The sequence below is a fragment of the Thunnus albacares genome, chromosome 8, assembly GCF_914725855.1.
Source record: "Thunnus albacares chromosome 8, fThuAlb1.1, whole genome shotgun sequence".
NCBI classification, from domain to species: domain Eukaryota; kingdom Metazoa; phylum Chordata; class Actinopteri; order Scombriformes; family Scombridae; genus Thunnus; species Thunnus albacares.
The window spans coordinates 1920467-1939654 of record NC_058113.1 but is presented as its reverse complement, the minus strand read 5'-3'; the positions used below and the strand labels follow the sequence as shown (position 1 = coordinate 1939654).

Here is a 19188-nt window from a genome sequence, read left to right as displayed (position 1 = left end):
AGAATCTCTCTGCTCTAAACTCAGACTTAAACATCCCTCAGCGGTGGACTGCTTTTTTGCAGCCATCAAACATTGGAATATGCTTCCAGCTGAGTTTAAAACTTGCACAGACTTTCATTCTTTTTCCCACGGTGTAAAAAAATGGACATTGAGCAACCAGTCATGTCAACATAAATTTCACAGTGATTCAGATTTTAAATTGTAATGAGTTGTAATTCTATAGTTGTACTGGATGAATGTGCTGGTATTTATATGTTGATGTGTGTTTTTAGATTTGTCTGTACAATTGTTAGTGTGATGGAGACTATGGTGTTGCATGTAAGTGAATGTTTTTAGTATCTGGTAATTGTTCTGTGTTCCTGCCCATGGATTGCAGATGGAAATTAGCTAGATTAGACCAAGTCTAATCTGTTGTTTTCCCAACTGCTGGAAAAGTGAATGGCGTTAGCCCTGAAATCAGCAGCATTGTCTCCTAAGGCTTACAGGTGAGGGCAGCAGAAGGTCTAAACAGGTAGCAAGTAATCAGGTAAAGAACAGACAGCAACAACAAGAACAAGGTACAGAAGCAGAGGCAGGATCTGTTGGACTGTCAGAGGACAATGTATATAGCCCTTTTAGTAAGAAACAGAAACTGTAAATGGGGTAACAAAAATAGAACTTAGAGGGACATATCTCCCTTGTACTCAGTAGAAAATATTCCCTCACTACTGGTATTCAATAAATTTCAGTATTTCAACATAACAACATGTCTGTATTATGATCTGGAACAACATACAGAGCATGGGGCAACCAAATTTCACCCAAACCAAGGATCAGACTATAAGAATAACTATTTGTGATGAAACATATCGATGCACAGATGTTTAAGTATCAAATATCAAAATGTAAAGCTGCACTAATATTAATATTTTTATATGAACAATGGATCACAAAATTGTTTTGACACTTATCACAAAACCCACAGAGAACTATCACCAACTCTGCAGTTTACTTCAGCTCAAAATACAGTTTTAGCCTCTTTCAGCTGATTTTTTGACTTTCTGGCCCTCTAATTCTGCTCTGTTTTCAGTGAAAAAGCTTTGGGTGGACAGAAGCACAACTCCAAAAGAACATTAATGTTGCTCTTTGTCTGTTGGATGTGTAAATAGCCCACTGTTAGCCACAACAGCTTTAGAGGGCAATAAGGCTTGTTGCACTGCCCCCAAGTGGCCAACAAAATCAATGAATGTAACTTAAAGCATCTTTTTTTGTAGAATTAACTAAGATTAAAGCTTCCAATATAAAATATTAGGAGTACTGATCACCTCTACTACAATCAAAGATTTTTAATGACAAGCTAACTGGCTCTCAATCAAATGCTATTAGAGTCAGGTTGTGAGGTAGAAACGGGAGCAGAGAAAGCATATCTGTGCTGGTGATTGAACATGTCCTCCGGTGGCGTCTACTCATAAAGATAATGGTGATTGAGGTGGGGGAGGTAGGTAGGGGTAGTGTATGTCTGTGTTTGTGCATGTGTGTGTATGTGTGTGTGTGGAGGGGGAACAGTGTTAAAGGGAAGGCTGGGGTGATTTGTCAAAGGATCGTTTATCTGCTTAGTTGAACAAAGAGCTCAGCTGGACAGAGAGTTCATATCCGGGCTGGGCAAACACCAAGCACCTGATAGCCTGTACTGAACCTTTCACACCAACAAAACACTGTTTGGTATCATGTCGGTACTGTTGCAGCACTGATAAAAGTATTTCATTTTGTACTCTAAGGAAATATGACACCGGTGATGGAGGATTTGTGTGTGGTTGAAGTTGTGTTCCAACCTTCTTTTTCTGCGGCCTTTGTATAAAAAGAACTTTGGATTGTGTGAATTTAACTCAGTGGCAATGACATATACCTGTATGTGGCATCTACCACTCTAAATTACAAATTCATCATTGCACTACAGGTTCCCGAGTCTCAGATAGGGTAAAGCAGTTTTCCTAACCACTGGGAGAACAAATGGTGAGTGCTCAACAACCCTGTCACCAGAGGGAATATTGATGTTCTGCAAAATCCCACTGATAATGTTTTCTTTTTTTTAACATTCATCTGCAAAATTTGTTGAATTCATGCTTTCTACAACATATGCTCATGGTAAATATGATATGGTTAAAGTTGTGGAAAGATTGCCCTTATGGAAAATAAACAAGTCCTCCACATCAAACATCAAAATATGTTACTGGTCAGTGCACTCCAGCACAATACATAGAAGTGTTTTGTGATCTGGCGCCCCTATCAGTTATCAGCAGGATAACATTCCAAAAACCATTACAAATCACTGTTGAAAAATATATATGCTTCATCCTATGATAACAAAAGTACCCCTCCACTCAAAAATATGTTTTCACTGTGCAGAATGATGTATGTGTAAATTTTGACACAGGAAAGCTATTTTCACATTCATCTGCTGAACATGGAAAGTTTCTCTGTGCTCACTGAAAATCAGATTTTAAAGGGTGGGCCTTCAAGCATAATTTGTGACATCAAAACTAGTTTGCAGTCAATTCTGGTCCAATATTCAACTTAGATAAGTGTGATATGGAAACCTCCAGTGCACATACACTGAGAATGGACTTTATAGTGAAATAGAAGACATCTTTTGTCCAGCAGTTAAACTTCTGATAAGTAATATATTTACATATTCATAGATTCTGGAATTTTTAATGAGGGAGAAAGAGGATGTGCCATTTTAAGGATTTTAAAGTGGTAATTATACTTCTTTTGTGGAAAACCCACATAAGGTGCACATTATTGTTCCAAGCAGAGATTTTATATGTCTTAATACATGTCTGGAAGGGATCTTTAATGTTAGGTTAGGTTTAGGCTCTCGCCTTCACCCACCTACTTATATACTGTATGTTACCAAACTCACTGCCAGCAATGTAAATGGAAGCTACACAACCTTAAATAGTGTTAAAAACTAGAAAGAAGAATGGATTTAATTCAACACTTGGTTAATGTTTGGAAAAAAGGGAAAGAGTAATGTTTTGATTGTGATGGAATGCTACATGCCCATCCAACACTGTGATCTCCCCACTCTTACTTTCTGCTTCGCTGCATAAAAGGCAAACTACTTCCTGCAAAGACGATGTGTGTAAATCTTTAGGTGTGGAAGTTCAATATAAACATAATTCCTAGAGATGGTGGGCTGTGCTTTAATGTCCACAAATCGAAACATGTGAGGATGAGCTCCAGATTTGAGGAGTGAAATAGAAGTGTGTATTGTTGTATTGAGGTATTTGTTTCTGTTATGATACTTTCCTCTACCATGAAAACTTGTCACTGTTGGAATCCATTGTAACCTCACTGCATCTATAGGGGGTAAATGTTTGATGCTCAAAAGATAGATTTTAGTTGCAGTATTCCTTTAAGTTAGATAAGACGCAATAGGAGTTGTCCCTACTGAAATATTCTTTGCTAATAACGTTTTACACTACTCAGCTTTGATCCAGTGTCATGTTTTTCTTCGTGTCTGTTGTGAACCCCAAAGATACAATTCTGTATTAGAATATATCAATCTACTCCACAGAGCTGAGCATGTTTTCAGCATTCTCTACCTCTCTCTCTCTCTGTCTCCTCCTCATCTCATGTGTCTCTGAGTGGCAGGGTGAGATGAGGTGGAAGCATGTTTTCTTTATTCAAACTCCTGTTTACCAGAGCAATATTGCTTCCTCAGATGTAGTCATTGTGTTTATTCTCTCAAGGACATGGACTTCCTCTCCTCCTCCTTCCATCTCCTCCTCCTCCTCTCAGGCTCAGACTGGCTTGCTTCACAAAAACGGTCTGTTTTGCTGTGTACCTAATCTCTGGGTTTGATTGTTAACAAGCACAGTCAGTGTCCAGGGTAAAATACATCTTCTTTCTGGGCTAACCTGCAAGGCATCACACTTTAATACCACTCTGCTCCAAACAGCAGGCTGCTCTCCGAACACTGTTTTTGTGTTGCATTTTTATGTTTTTAATCTGGTGTTCTTGGATTCTATCAGCTTGAACAATATTACATAGCAGCAGCCGTTCATTGATTACTTTATTCATTTAGTATCCTATTCATTGCTTTAATCATCCCTGTATTTACTTACTGATTCATTTACTATTTACTACACAAATGTATTCACTTATTTTTTCAATTTCAAATTGCTTTAATTACTCAGTTATCTATATTTTAATTTTTGTTTATTTTTCATCCACTCACTTACTAATTGCATGTGTTCTTTTACTTATTCCATGTATTCATTTAATGATTCTTAAATGTATTAGATCATTTACTGTGTATGTCACTAAACCACATACACAATTTGTCAACAGACAAATAATCATTGATTCATTCATTCTTCTGTATGTATTCACCATTCTATCAGTCATTCATTTGTTTTATTATTTATTGCTTTGATTACTGATGGTGCTACTCTACTATCCATAGTTTTAATGGCTATTTTACTGCAATGGAAACCGTTTATAGTGATCACGATTACAATGATCAACCACTTACATGGATCAAAAAGCTCGGGACAGAATCATTCCTTTACAAATGTTGTTTAAATTCCGAGCTCCGAGCCCTCTTTGTCATATCAAAACCCAAAGAACAGCTAAGTCATCAGATCTATCTACAACTCAAGCTACAATAAACTGCCCGTTAACCATTCCTGTGTCTCCTGGTCTGTGTTTGCATTTGGGCCCTAAATTGAACTGTTATAACATATTCTTTTGTTTGCTGTTCATTCACTCATTCATTGCTGTATTTATCTGTCGACTTTCACTTATTCAGTGTATTCAATTATGAATTCACGTTTATTCAATCATTCATCCACCATTAATTACATACACATGACTCATCCATTCATTCTTTCACTCACCCACTCACTCAGTCATTCATTCATCTGTTCCTTTATGATGTGTTTTATCTGATTTGCTGACTTTCACACTATTTCATGTATTTAATTACTCATATTTGTATTCACTCTTCCAAGAATCGTCACCTTATTGTGGTGGAGGGGTGTGAGTGTCCCTGTGACCCTGGAAGTTGTGTTGTTGGGGGCAACAGCCCCTGGGAGGGTTTCCCAAGGTAAATTTGTCCAAGGTGAGGGTCCATACCAAGAACAATTCATAGACCTCAATAAAGCAGCATTTCAGGCATGTGGGAAATTTTGCCCAGAATGTACCGATACAGTAGCATCTTTTGGCAGTGTGATGGTGTGGGGCGGCATCTCCCTCACTGGAAAAATGAGGCTTGCCATCACTTGTCAATGCAGAGATATTGAGATTAGATTCTGCAACCAGTGGCAATCCCATGTCTCCACAGTCTGGGACTGAACTCCATCCTCCAAGATGACAACGCTCGCCCCCACAGAGCGGGGTTTATCAGAGACTACCTCTGTACCTGTTTTAATTGATTTTGTTGTTATTTATTGTATTTTTATGTTCGTCTTCTCTCTTGCCCGACATCATTGTAAATGAGGGCTTCGCCCCCAATGATTTTAAATAAAGGAGTATAAGGGGTTTAAATAAAGAAATGTGAACTTTTTACTACTTAAACTATAAACCAACAGACTCATTTGTTCATTCATTTGTTCCAGGTTTTATTGTTTCATATACTCATTCATGTGTATACTTAATATATATTCCGTGTATATGTAAATATATGATTTTTTGAAAAAATCTTTCTTGCTTGTAGCCAGCAGGTTTGTGACATTTCTCAGAGTAAAGTCAGTGTGGTTCAATAGAAAGCCATTCCAGCTGCTTCTACGAGCTGCTGCCGCTGGGCTTGGGAGTAATGTCTGCATGCTGGGTGGCGTCCGCGGGCAAGCGATTAGGGCCGAGGCGAGAGACGTCAAATCAAATCACATCTGAAATGTGGCATTAATGGAGATTAAAAGCTCTCAGCGTCAGCACTGCACAGCGCGGCCTTACCTGCATTCACCTCCACTGTTTTTACTTCTGACCAACAAAAACACTAAAAGCCTACAAGTCCAGCTCCACGTCTAGGCTACTCCCTGAAAGAGGGTAATTTTCCGTCCATCAAAGCCAAAGAGAAAGGCACAGGCTTTTAGACCTGGAATGTAAATGTGTGGCCCTCTGTGTGTGTGTGTGTGTGTGTAACAGGTATTCCTCATGCTGTGGGGACATAAATCTGTTTACACAGTCACATTGCAGGGACTTATCTCCCTTTTGGGGACAAGTTTTTGAGTACCACTTCAGCAACCTAGATGCGTCAGATGCGAATCACTGCTGTTCACACAGTGAATTATTTTACATAATTTGCATACATACACATCACAGTATTTGCATACATGCAGCAGTCAGACAAAAAGTTAGGGATGCACTTATATGAAAATTCTCATTCGTCATTTATGCCTGTGTTTGTCTATTTATCTTTCACTTGCCTAACCATAGTTTATCAAGAAACACAATTTCACTTAGGCTACACACTAACCTACCACTACTGCTGCATTATATAGTTTATATTGTTTACACCTCCACAATAATCAAACTTCAAGCCAATTTGATTTTTGAAAATATGATTTTCAGCTAATTTGAAAAGATGTAGCTGTAAAACTCTAACCAGCCTAAACAAACTATTTTGTGGTTATGGTTAAATAAATATTTTAGAGCTGGTTAATACAATTTTCAGTTCAATTTTATGTATATAGCATAACAAAAGTTATCTCAGGGCACTTTTCACATAGACCAGGTCTAGACCGTACTCTTCAATTTACAGAGACCAACAATTCCCCCATTAGACGCGGCAAGGAAAAACTCCGCATTGCGCAGCCCACTGATTATGTGCAGTGGTGTTTATCCCGCCGCCCAGGACCACAAGTTCCTGCTCAGCCAATAGATTTTACATTGTGATGATGTCACAGATTTTTAAATCACTTTTCTCAGCTCTAGGAAAGTTTCACAAAAAAGACCTCCATGGATCGAAAATTCATAATAAAAAGAGTCATAATTGACCTTGTTTGCAGTTTGAGGTGTCCTGTCAACAGTTTTACAGATGTCTCTTACAATGGTGGTCTATGGGGAAAATGCTTTTTGGGTTGCTGCAATACTGCAAATGACCACTGGGAAAAATTAACTGCAAGGCTGAGAGCAGCGCCGCCCCATCCAGCTCTTATAATACATCCATGACACACACACACACACACACACACACACAAACACACACACACACACACAAACACACACACAGACACTGCTCTCACCCCTCAGTTTTCTCCCTCAGTATGTCATGGTGACTTTTTCTTTCTTCCTCTACTCACTTCAAAGTGTCCTCAGTGAAATGAGGGTCAGGTTACTTCTTGTATGTAGATGTAATGTGTAAAATTTACTGCTGGCTATTGTACAGCCTACACTGCATACTGATAAAGTTAAAATAATGAAAACGCCTATGTCAGCAGTTCAGCAGTTGAAAAGACAGCAACATGTTATGTAGCCCTGAAGTTAGCAACAACCTGTTAACTACGCTGTTAGCTAACGTTAGCCCTATTGAATCACAACCGTTTGTGATTAGAACACCTGTTTTATCAGTCAATTATATATCAAACCTGTAAGTGCTATAGCTCATTGAGTTCAGAAAAAATAGGACTTTTCAGTCAATATAATACCACAAACAAGTGGACATATATGAGACAATGACAGGTGAAAAAGTAATACATGGGCTTCACCGATTTGGGAGGCTTCCTGCAGCAACTTCTAAGTCCACACAGTGTGGAATGGCTGACATTAAAGCTATTGCACAAGGTAAACTTCCATTGGTCATTTTTTTATTGGTAGGAGAAGAAACTATCATGCCAGCTTAATGTCTTGATTGGCTCAGTTATATTTTTTTATCCATTACTTAGCTTTAAAAAAACAAACAAAGAAACAAAAAAACCAACTGGCCTCTTTTTGCATACATTAAAGTAACAACTTGTACCAACGTACTTTGTCAAAATCTGTGCGCAAAATGCATACATGTTGGCACGTCTGAAGTTCCCATATGTAAAATATTAATTTTAGGGTGAAGGTTAGGTTAAGGTTTAGGCCAGGGCTGTCGCAATATGGCAATACCGTGCTAAAGACAAGCGGACCACTGTGGATGACAACCAACTGCCACAACCGCGATGTGTATGTATTGACTGTTCGGTAGCTCCCCTGGTCTGGTCCATCTCCAGCAGCTTCCGCGGTCTGGCGGCTCCTCTGGTCCGCTGGCTTTGCACATACATCATTCTGCACAGAGAAGAGAATAACATCCAACAAGAAGAAAAACACATTTTTGAGTGGAGGACTAAGTGGAGCAACTAAAGCACCTAATAGATTCAATAATATAGATTGTTTGCATCATACACACAAACATGTGACTAAATCCCTGTCTCATTCTCTGAATGGCTTTTATGTATACAGTTGTTGTCTATAGCAAGATATAGAACACGCAGCAATTGTCAAGGTGTGTTCAGACTAGGGATGAATATTTTTGACCAGTTACACATGTCAATCTATAAATTAATTTGCATACACACTCCACTAACAGCTAGTCAATTATGTGTTCACAACATCGGATATTCTTTTTGAATGGATAAAGTGCCAGTGTAAAACCGATTCCTACGAGTGTTGTATTATGGGTTGTTTGTAGCCTTAATGTTGCTAGGCTAGCGAGTGTTTTAAAGTCTGTGTATAGTGAGTGTGCCAGTTCTCCTTTTGGATCCAACCGGAGCACTGAGCTTGGATCCAACCGGTGTGTTATTCAGGTTACAGTGGGAAGAAGCAGCAGGTCTGTCGGGCAGCTGAGTGAAGTGCAGCCTGCAGAGGAAACACTGTTTAGCCTCGGTTTCACTACAAGCAGATTCACTCGCTACAGGGGCGAGGACATAAAACCAATGAATCAATAAGTACAAACACTGGTTATTTCTCCCCATGGAGCCAACATGCAAACTATTTTGGTTCAGTAAATTCCAGCTGTCAGTTAGCCTGGTGAAGGCAGGTTAGCCGGCCGCTGGTCACCAGCTGCTGCAGCTGGTTTGCTAGATTTGAAACACAAGACAAAACGAGAGCATCAATACGAAATGACAAGAATAAACAATAATCGTTTTATCTCGATTATCTTGTTTTCATTATCGTTGGAAGCCAAAATAGTAATTGAAAATAAAATTTGATTAATCACACAGCCTTATTTCATACTCTCAGTTGCAAGAACTTCACTACATATCACACACAGGGGGTTTCTGTCCCTTTTTATCCTTAATGTACGAAAATCTACACGGCGCAAGACTGCTGCACGTCTCTGACGCATGCCTGTTAAAAAAAAAAAAATTTTTTCAAAATAAAAGACAAGTCCAACATCAGATGCACATTAAATAGACCAAAGCGACCCACCCAGAACTGGTCCGCAACCCACTTTTGAATCGCGGACCCACCAGTTGAGAATCACTGCCCTAGACTGTTTATACAGCCTGTGTTGATTCTCTCTTAACAGCCAATATACAGAGTGTAGTCGTTAGCTGTGAGCTACTTAGCAATGTACGCAACAACCGTATGTGTGGGAGTGTGTCTGTGAGTTCAGATCTCACCAGGAACTCCAGTTCTGTCTGTTATTTTCCCGCACTGACCTGTTTGCCTCAGTTTGTGATGCAGCACACTGCATGTTTGTTTTATTTTATTATGATTTTGCTAATTATTAAAGGGAAAGGAAACTAGTGTATGTAGGGAATGAATGTTGTATTCCCAAGTTTTCATAAATAACATGAATATTGCATGTAAGCAGGTAATGTGTTGTAGTTGATCCATAGATTTTGACCAATACAAACATGGTTATTTTGGTGGGTACCACTTAACTTCCTCCTATTTAGCATTTATAAGCAGTATATAATCAGTTAATAAATGTATATAACACACTATAATGCAGCTGTTACTAGCTGTAAGTGTTAATTAATATACTGATCATCAACTATAACTCCTCCTGTGGAGGCTGCTGTATAAACAGATAATGAATGACAATATAGTAAAACACAGTTATAATAATATAAAATATGTCTTCATAGGAGAAGTTATAATTGCTGACATAATAATGTACATTAATAAATATTTGAAATGTCCTTATATCTGCTTGTAGCTACTGTACATTATACTGTGTCATAAACTATGTTTATTAAATGTTGGTATACTGCTTATTAATTCTAAATAGGGGGACTTAGTGTAAGATGTTACCTTTTGTCATGTCTTTATACTTGGTCAGTGTACTCGCTGCAGCCTCACTGATCCAACCAAATGTGCTACAAAGACATAAGAGAATTATTGAAATGTTCAAATTCAATGTTATGTGAAAACTGTGTCTATAAACTGTACTTTTGACCATAGTTCAGAGTCCTCCTTGATAATAAGATTAGCAGCCTTTAGCTGATACTTTCTGATAACTTGAATGTGATGCTGGTGTTTATATTTGGCATATCATCTGACATCACATATTGTCTCTATTTTTTATAGGCATAGAATCGATTAAGTCCAGGCAAAGAGGTGGTAATGTCAATTTTCTCAGAAAAAAGAGGGAAGCATTCTGGATTTTCTATTTCAAAAGTATATTTCTGAGGGTCATGAAGGAGGATTTCTCAATTACGTTTTAGGTTTTGTAGTGGTTTTTATGATGTATTGTTTTATGATGTATCTTGCTGCTCTTCCTACTATTTCTATATATAGCACTTTATAAAAAGTCTTTTTTTTAAATGAAAGTATTATTGGACCCTTGCCTCTCTGCTAGTCTGGGACAATGATTGGCCTGAAGCCACATGACCATATACCCAACCCATCTTTATAGGTGCCACATTGGCAGATATGTGTCTGGATGTACATGATTAGTTGTCTTTTATATTTTTTTTTACCTTTTTGATTTTTTTTTTTCTGTTTCATACCCACCCTGTTGAAATGTAATGTGTCTGATGCCGAAATGCATTGGACTAACAATAAAGTTGTTCTATACTACAAGTGTTGTTGGAGTTTTGACCTGTCATGCCAGAATTGAACCCTGGGTGTTACCAGTGATGGATGGCAACTACACCTGCAGCACCCGTGCAGCCCACTATCTCCATCCTTGTATGGCTGATGGGTGGTATTTGAACATGACAAAAAACTCAGAGAGACATAGAACGTCTATATCATACAGTATCTTTGTTCTGTCATTTCCTCTTTCTCTCCAAAGATAAAACAGACAGCCAAAGTATGTGTGAGAAATCAGATTCCTGCAGGATAAGCCATGCAAAATCATTAACACAACATGAATAATAAGGTGTTGAGACAGGTCTGCTTTGATCTGCTGGACCTGCAGTCCCTCTGTATTGTATCTCTTTCAATGGAGGGATTTAATGACCAACCCACTTGGCTAATTTCCCAATTTCAACATTGATGCAGGTATTATTCCTGTGTAAACTGAGAGGGTTAGATGTCAATCAGGGTTGGATGTAGCAGAGTGTGATGATTAGAGCTTTTCTCTCCAGGATGCACTCAAAGACTAATCAGAATAATCATTTTAATGAGGCCTCTTTCCAAGCCACACCATGGAGCACCAGGGAGCCTCACGACTTCCTGTGTGGTCCAGTTTCATTCTGCCTAATGAGATGAGAGTGGGATGAAACCCAGACATGCCAGAAGAATTTCATGACACCACTAAAAAACTCACATTTGAAAAAACTTATTACTACATCTACTTAAAAGGTGGAATGAGCACTGCTATAATGTCTTTTTGAAGAAAATAAGCAGACAGTATTAGCAGGGGTTTGCAAGTGGTGCTGATCAATGCCAGTCTGTACCTCTGGCTGCTTTCAGACTCTTTATTTTCTGGCAATGTTTAACAATCCATGTATCTTTGTCTCAATTGTTTTCCTATTCTGAAACGGAAATCAGAAAATGAAAAACAGGGCTCCCCCCCCATTATTAATGTTTGTAACAACATTTTAAAAACGGGATTAGAGCTGTGTTCCATTTAATTTTTTCTCCTCAAAATACAATTTTGTGTTGTTTCCATATTATGGATTTTCATATAGTGAGTCAAACACAGGAAATCCAGTTTCCATTACTACCAAATGCAAAATTGGGACGATTTTAAATTATCTTTGTTATCAAAAGTGAACCTGACGCATTCATTCAAAATGCATCATGGAGTAACTCTCAGAAGTACATAAAGGCTGCAGCAAAATCCAAACATCGTGTGGCACCTGTGCAAAAATATGGCAGCGCTGGAGCCCTACTCCTCTTTGACAATTGACATGTTTGAAATTGCGTTGACACATGAACAAGTTGCATGCAATTTGTCACTTCAAGGAGTTGTCCGAACTTGTTCTGTGGCAAAAAAGATAAAAGATAAGAGATAAGATATAGATAAGATAAGATATCAAAAGATATTTTTCTCTAGTGTCAAACTCTCAAGAAGAGGACAAGTTGCTGACCATGACTTAAAGATGCATGTCGAAGAAGCAATAGAAGAGGAAAGATGCCTGGTCATGTGTGTGTGTGTGTGAGAGAGAGAGAGAGAGTGTGTGTGTTTTAGTTAAAGATACTGAAATGTCTATGGTATGGAATTTGTGCACATTGCTCATCTCTTGATAAATTCCAGTACATAGACTGAACCAATTTACCGCCGCAAAACAATGAGATGCCGCCGCAAAACAATGGGATACCTGTCGGCTTAGGAAATTCATGCGGGAGAATGCCAAGTTGGCACAGTACTGAAGAGCATCAGCAGACCCCATCATTAAGAACAATGGGAGGTAGGCTCTCTACTCTAGAAATTGTCCTTAGTATTCCCAATGTGAGTCAAAAATGTAACTTTCCCATTAAATATAGGCTTAATCCCTGCTTAGTTAACAAAAAAGCCTATAATCATTCCACATTCATTCATGTCATAGACCATATTGGCTATATGGACAGATGAACATAACCAAAGGTCATTAAGCCTAAACTAGGAAGAGAGTAAATGCGCTTCAACCTGTTTAAATAGATACCAACCCAGTGCTTCTCAGGCTAGGACTGAAGAATCAAAGAGGAGTGAAGGCTACTGGAGCACATGGATCATCTTTATGTTTATTTATTTATTAAGGTACAAATATAACTGACATTTCAATGCTACAGCGTCTTCTTCAGAGTAAATGACAATGGAAATAGCATTATCCAAATCCCCTCCCTTTTTTAAGATCCTGTATGTCGTAGGCTGGGAGTGAAGGGGAGGAGATACAATTATCCAACATACTCATGGCACTATACACTCTAACACAATATACCACAAACAAAGTAATTTAGACTAAGTCTAGACATTTTAAGTTTTGCAACTACAACATCACAGACCTCAACGAAGGGGCATTTCAGGTGTGAGGGAACTTCACCTGGAAGAGGGAGACTGGGGCATCCTCTTGGAGCCAGATCTGGGAGGGGAGCTCGCCAGCGAGTGTCTGGTGGCTGGACTTTGACCCATGAGGCCCGGTTGGGCACAGCCCGAGGAAATAATTTGGAGTCACTGCCCTGTTGGCTCACAACCTGCAGGGATAGAGACTGAGGTTTGCCAAATGGCAGGGGCAGGGACCTGGACGTGCTGATCTAGGGCATCATAAACTGGTTCTAGGGATGTGGAACGTCACCTCCAGAGTGGGGAGAGAGCCAGAGCTAGTGCGGAAGGTAGAGCAGTACTAACTAGATATAGTTGAGCTTGCCTCTACATACAGCAACAGCTCTGAAACCAAACTCCTGGAGAGGGGCTGGACTCTTCTTTTCCAGAGTTGCCCAGGGTAAGAGGCGCCAACTACAACAGTGTTGTAGTTCTCCCTGTGGAATGAGAGGGTCACCTCCTTGCGACTATGTGTTGCTGGAGGGAAGACTGTTGTTTGTGTGTATGTGCTGGACAGCAGTTTGGAGTATCTGACCTTCTTGGAGTCTTTGGGAGGGACCCTGGAGGGGATGTGGCCCGATGAGCCCATAGTTGTACTGGGGGACTTCAACACTCACATGGGCACTGATGGAGAAACTTGGAGTGGGGTGACTGGGAGGAATGGCCTGCCTGATCTGAACCCGAGTAGTGTATTGTTACTGGACTTCTGTGCTAGCCATGGATTGACCTTAACAAACACCATGCTCGAGCATAAGGTTGTTCATAAGTGTACCTGGTACCAGAACACTTTAGGCCAAAGCCTGATCAACAATTTTGTAGTTGTGTCATCAGATCTGCAGCCACATGTCTTGGACACTCAGCTAAAGAGAGGAGCAGAGCTGTCAACTGATCACCTTGTGGTGAGTTGGGTCAGGTGGTGGGGGAGGCTGCCAGACAGATCTGGGAGACCCAAACAAGTAGTGACGGCAGACTCAGAACATCTGGTAGAAGCCCCTGTCCACGAGGTCCCTGCCCCTGTCCAGAGGAATTTCTCCTGCATCCCAGGGGAGGTTGGGGACATGGAATCCAAGTGGGCCATATTCAGGAAGAAGGAGAAGGAGGCCTTTTGGGTCTAGCTGGTCCAGGGGTCTCCTGAAGCAGCAGATGGATACTGAAGGGCCAAAAGGGTGGCAGCTTACGTGGTTGCTGAAGCAAAAACCCAGGTGTGAGAGGAGTTCAGGGAGGCCATGGTGAAGACTTTCGGTTGGCCTCAAAGAAGTTCTGGTAAACTGTCATGTGGCTTAGGAAGGGGAAGCAGGGCTTAGCCCAGGCTGTTGAGAACTGCTGACCTTGACTGGGAACATTGTTGGGCAGTGGAATGAACACTAAACCCGACCAACATGCCCTCTATGGAGGAGTTAGAGTTGGACGACTCAGTGGAAGCCTCACTCATATCTGGCAGAGGTCCCTGAAGTAGTCAAAAAGCTCCTCAGTGGCAAGGCACCAGGTGTGGATAAGATTTGGCCTGAGATGCTGAAGACTCTGGACATTGTTGGGCTGTCATGGCTGACACGCCTCTTTGGTGTCCTCAAATTGGGGACAGTGCCTGTGGACAGTTGTGCTCCAACTATCGGGGGAGCCTCCTGGGAAAAGCTTATGCCAGGGTGCTGGAAAGGAGGCTCCAACCAATTATCAAACCTTGGATTCAGGAGGAATTCAATGCAGATTCTGTTCTGCCCAAGGAACAGTGGACCAGCTCTTCACCCTTCCAGGGTTACTTGAGGGGTCATGGGAGTTTGCACATTCAGTCTACATGTGCTTTGTGAACTTGGAGGAGGCTTACAAAGTGTCCTTTGGGGCACCTTGTGGGCAGTGCTGCGGGAGCTGCAGCTGGGGCTGTTGCTGCAAGCCATTCAGTCCTTATATAACTGCTGTGAGAGCTGTGTTCATATTCTTGGCAGTAAATCAGACTCGTACCCATTGGGTGTTTGGCTCCACCAAGGTTGTCCTTTGTCATCAATTCTGTTTGTGATTTTTATGGACAGAATCTCATGGTGCAGCCAGGGGGAGGAGAGTGTCTGGTTTGGGGACCTCAGGATTGCTTCTCTTCTTTTTGCAGATGATGTGTTTCTGTTGTCTTCAACACACCATGACCTCCAGCAGGCACTGGGATGATTTGCAGCTGAATGTGAAGCGGTCGGGATGAGAGTCAGCACCTCCAAATCTGAGGCCATGGTGCTCTGCTGGAAAAAGGTGGACTGCTCCCCCTGGGTTGGGAGTGAGTTGCTTCCTCAAGTGGAGGTTGACAGGTGGATTAGTGCAGCATCAGCAGTAATGTGGGCATTGTACTGGATTGTTTAGGTAAAGAAAGAGCTGAGTCAGATGGCAAAGCTCTCAATTTACCAGTCAGTCTTCGTTCCAACCCTCACTTATGGTCACAAGCTTTGGGTAGTGACTGAAAGAATGAGATTGTGGATACAAGCGGCCAAAATCAGTTCCCTCCGGAGAGTGTCTGAGTAAGGTGTTGGGTCACCACGTCTTGCCAGAACAGCTTCAATGCACCTTAGCATTGATTCTACAAGTCTCTGAATTGTACTGGAGGGATGAACATCATTCTTCCAAAAGATATTCCCTCATTTGGTGTTTTGATGATGGTGGTGGAGAGTGCTGTCTAATGTGTCAGTCCAAAATCTCCCATAGGTGTTCAATTGGGTTGAGATCTGGTGACTGCGAAAGCCATAGCATACGATTCACATCATTGTCATTCTCATCAAACCATTCAGTGACCCCTTGTGCCCTGTGAATTGGGGCATTGTCATCCTGGAAGAGATCACTCCTATCAGGATAGAAATGTTTCATCATAGGATAAAGGTGATCACTCAGAACAACTTTGTATTGATTTGTAGTGATCCTTCCCTCTAAGGGAACAAATGGACTCAAATCATGCCAGCAAAATACCCCCCACAGTATAACAGAGACACCAGATCCCTTCACTGTAGGGGTCAAGCATTTAGACCTGTACCATTTTTTCCTTTATTTTGTCACCCGTCTGTATATTATATATTGTCACCTACAAACCTTCACATGTGAATTCAGCCCTATATTTGTCACAGCTTAGTGATGTTATTAAATCTGTACAAACTTATACTGTTTAATTTATTATACAGGGTGACATGAACTGTGACTGCAATGATAAGTCCTCCAAACCTTTAAAAAGTCTGTGCCACAAAACTGGATATTTATAAATTAATCACAGACTCAACTAGAATTGGAAATACAAGATGCTCCGTTTTGGATATTATATAAACGAATCAACCAAAAAAAACATGGACTGTGATCCATACAGCATTAGTAACTCTTATTCTACAGATATTTACAGACTTAATATGCAGTTTATCAAGAAAATGCACAGTTTTATTCCTCGTTTTCTACATCTTATCAATCTTTGCTTTATATTATCAATTTCTATCTTATTGTAAATTTTCTCATTGTTCCAGTTTTCAAATCTGATGATCCAACCATAGTTTCAAATCACAGACCAATCTCCATTTTATCAGTTATGTCAAAGATACTCGAAAAAGCTCCAACAAATCAAGTAACAGAATATCTTGAAACAAATAACTTTCTCTGTGAGTTCCAGTAAGGTTTACATTCTAACCGATCAACCACATCAGCTTTATTATTTCTTACAGATCCGCACTTCCCTTAAACAAGGTAATGTCACTGGAGTGATATTTATTGACCTGCACAAAGCATTCAACACTGGAAACGATCAAATATTACTCAGTAAACTAAACCCTTTTCAATTTTCTCCTTCTGTTTTGAAATTGTTCTCTTCTTCTTCAGACAGAGTTCAAGCAGTTAAAATTGGTCAAATAACTTCTTCCCCCTCTATCTGTGATATTGGGGTACCTCGGGGTAGTATTCTTGGTCCATTACTCTTTGTCCTGTACATTAATGATGTGCCTACTGTCTGTGAACATTCAACCCGTCTTTTATATGCAGATGATACTGTAATTTTCTTTTCTGACCCAAACGCTGATATGGTAAACATTAAACTCTCCTCTGATTATAATTCCTTGTATAATTGGTTTGAGGAACATCACATGTCTATTAATTTAAAAAGAATTAATGTATGTATTTCCATTCCCCTAGGAAACCTTTGTGTATATCTCATCCCATTATTCTGGCCAACCAGAGCATTACTATAGTGCAGAATTTTAAATCTTGGTGTTTATCTTGACACCCACTTTACATATGAAGAGCATATTCAGATACTAATAAAAAAAACTGAAAAAGAAAATATATGTTTACAGCCAGATCAGGCCATATCTTACACTTTCTGTTTCTAATACATACCTGTATGTACTGTCATACTTTCATAAATGTCCTACTGCCTCCCAGTTTGGTCTCTCACTACCTCAGAACTTATTGAACCAGACTCTACAATAGAGCTTATAACATTCAACTTAAATTTTCTCCTTGGACACATCAGTATTTTATATATATATATAGTATATAGTATTTTTGCAATCTAAATTGTTAAATTTTTATAACTATATAGTACTTAATTTATTTATTAATTTATACTATCAACTATACTATCACTACCTCTGTTCTTCACTTTGTTCTATTTTGCCTAGACATAACTCCTTAAGACTTGGAAGAATAACCAGAGCTCTTACAAGTGAAGTGAACCCTATACCCACTTTTGATAACAATTATGGTTTAAGATAATGTTTTTGTATATACACTAACATTTGGAACAAAATCCCACACCAAATACAAAATCCGACCTATGTCTTACAATTTAAACATTTACAAAATTATTTCCTTCTTCTGAATCAAAATTGCAATCACTAATGTCTCAACAGTCAAACATATTTTTCTCTCTGAATTCTGTGTTTGTATTAATGTAAAATGTGTTTACTTTTGCTCTCTGCTTAATGTATTCTTTTACTGACAATTCACTCTTAAACAGGTATGTTTTAGCCTATATATATGAAGCATGTTATTTATTTTATCTGATTCACAATTATTATCTGTTTGTATTGTTTAATATTTTTATTGCTTTTGTCCTCACTGTGAAACAGCAGTTATCCTGCTGGAAAACAGTTACTAAAGTGAGTCAGGCCCACAGCTGGTAATGGTTTTACATTGCTCTGCTGTTTTTTCCCGCTAAAATAAAATAAATGAATAAAAATAAATAAAAAAGACTGAGGTTTGTGCTCCTAGATGATTGTTTTCAATCGAGGCTGTAACGGGTTCCCCTAAACAACATTTTTATTCTTTTTTTTCTATATCAGAAAATTGAATGTTATTGACTACATGTTTATTAAAGTTGCTGTATTTTTTAGATGTGTGTGTGTATGTATTTATGTACCAGTACATATCATTGTATGCTCAGTATGTATTTGTGTTTTGGGTAGGGGGATTGCCAAGTCTAGAAACTCAACCAAAAATTGCACATGGCACTGGACAGTACAGGCACATGTAATTTTTTGTTTTTATTATTGTATTTTTTTATTCCAATAGTAGAAACGTATTTATGAACTTTATGCGCCCTAGTTGAAGTAATATAAGAACAGGAGAGCATGAAACAACACTAAATTAAAAAAAAACACTAATGCAAGCACTGAACATATTTTTTACCTTCTTCTTAACACAACTATTGACTGACTATAAAATTCCAACAGCCATTGAGCAAGGGATTTATCACAATATTACACATGGAATACTACATACTACTACATGGAATATTACACATTGGAAGTGAATTGCAATTAACCTTAATTCTGTGCTGCAGAGAAAATGAAATATCAAACAGAGAAGGTGAAAAA

The 19188-nt window shown here is 39.3% G+C and overlaps 1 pseudogene; it reads left to right on the top strand.

Moving 5' to 3' along the window:
• LOC122987177 overlaps nucleotides 1-14484 on the top strand; it is a 29689-nt pseudogene extending 15205 nt beyond the window's left edge.
• The last annotated feature ends 4704 nt before the right edge of the window (nucleotides 14485-19188 follow it).